This window comes from Gossypium hirsutum, unplaced genomic scaffold (assembly GCF_007990345.1).
Source record: "Gossypium hirsutum isolate 1008001.06 unplaced genomic scaffold, Gossypium_hirsutum_v2.1 scaffold_404, whole genome shotgun sequence".
Lineage (NCBI taxonomy): Eukaryota > Viridiplantae > Streptophyta > Magnoliopsida > Malvales > Malvaceae > Gossypium > Gossypium hirsutum.
The window spans coordinates 7,871-10,000 of record NW_024403006.1 but is presented as its reverse complement, the minus strand read 5'-3'; positions in this window follow the sequence as shown (position 1 = coordinate 10,000).

The window sequence follows — 2,130 nt, the reverse complement described above, 5'->3', positions numbered from 1 at the left end:
GGAGCCCCGGACACCATCGGCAAACTAAGCCCTTGGTCGGGCGAGGGCCTCGGGCACCATTGTCACCTGGGCGCTTGGATGTGTGGGAGCCTCGGACACTGTCGGCAACCTAGGCCCTTGGTCGTGCGGGAGCCTCGAGCACCATCGGCAACCTAGGCCCTTGGTCGTGCGAGAGGCCCGGGCACCATCGGCAAACTAAGCCCTTGGTCGTGCGGGAGCCTCGGGCACCATCGGCAAAATAGGCCCTTGGTCGTGCGGGGGCCCCGGCCACCATCGGTACCTCGGCCCTTGGTCGTGCGGGAGCCTCGGGCACCATCGACACCTTGGTGGCTCGGATGTGCGGGAGCCTCGGGCAGCATCGGCACCTCGGTGCTATGATGTGCGGGAGCCTCAGACACTGTCGGCAACCTAGGCCCTTGGTCGTGCGGGAGCCTCGAGCACCATCGGCACGTTGGTGCTTGGATGTGCGAGAACCTCAGGCACCATCGGCAACCTAGGCCCTTGGTCGTGCGAGAGGCTCGGGCACCATCGGCAAACTTAGCCCTTGGTCGTGCTTGAGCCTCGGGCACAATCGGCAAAATAGGCCCTTGGTCGTGCGGGAGCCTCGGCCACCATCGGCCCCTAGGTGCTGGGATGTGCGGGAGCCTCGGACACCAGCGGAAAACTAGGCCCTTGGTCGTGCGGGAGCCTCGGGCACCATCGGTACATCGGTGCTATGATGTGCGGGAGCCTCGGACACTGTCGGCAACCTAGGCCCTTGGTCGTGTGGGAGCCTCGGGCACCATCGACACCTTGGTGCTTGGATGTGCGGGAACCTCAGGCACCATCGGTAACCTAGGCCCTTGGTCGTGCGAGAGGCTCGGGCACCATCAGCAAACTAAGCCCTTGGTCGTGCGAGAGCCTCGGGCACCATTGGTAAAATAGGCCCTTGGTCGTGCGGGGGCCTCGGCCACCATCGGCACCTCGACCATTGGTCGTGCGGGAGCCTCGGGCACCATCGGCACCTTGGTGGCTCGGATGTGCGAGAGCCTCGGGTAGCATCGGCACCTCGGTGGCTAGGATGTGCGGGAGCCTCGGACACCATCGGCAACTTGGTGCGTGGATGTACGGGAGCCTCGGGCACCCATCGGCACCTTGGTGCCTGGGATGTGCGGGCTAAAGAAGAGTGTCCCCCTTTCAGACAGTCGAATGTTTCCTGGTAGCATATTGACGAAGTTTTTTTAGCTCTTTAAGGGGTAGAGATCTGCTGCCCCCCGGCGTGCCCCCCCTTCGAGCCGAGGTGGGGTGCGTCTAGCCCCCCCATGGGGGTCGGGTCATCCCGTAATGACTCACCATGGGGGTGAGTCAGTCGTCGGCGGTGGTGGCCGGGGTGACAATTTTCCGGCCAGTCAAGCTCGTGCCCATAGAAATGTAGCCAACGACTCCAGGACCAAGTTCCCTATTCGGGCAAAGATCTTTTGGGATGGCTTATGCATTGCTATGGGCTCGAGCTCGGCTTGCCCTTTCGCCCCCGTCACGTTTAGGGATGCCTTGTGCATCCCAAGTTGGCGACCACATGGTGCCTTGGCCTTGCCAAGCCCTTGCCCGCATTCGAAACTGCCCGCGACCCTAGTGTCACGAACTTAGGATTTTTGCCTCACAATCCGTGCGGCCTTAGGCAGTTTCTTGCTTCAAAAACGCCTAAGTCAGCCTAACTCCCACGATTTGAGGATTCAATAGAATTCCCCTTTGAAAACCAACACAAACGAAAGCAACTCAAAGATCAAACAAAGGCGAACGAAGAACGAAATAAGAACAAGCCACGAAATATCAAGAACACAAGAGAGAATAATGTTTGAGTGAATACTCTCAAGAACTCTTATTATTCCTCCAAACTCAAGTGATTTACAATGAGGGGAGAGGCCTCTATTTATAGTAGAGCCTCCCCAAATCCAACGGTACAGATTAAGTACATGAATGGCTAAGATCGAATGGTATCTACAAATCAAATCTCTAAGATTTACAAAATCATATCTCCTAAGATTACATATCAAATCTACGATTGTATATATTCGAAGATTATGTTTCCATATGTGACGAGCTTGTAGATGGGCCTTCAATCTCTTCAAGCAATGGGTCAGTTCGATCGGG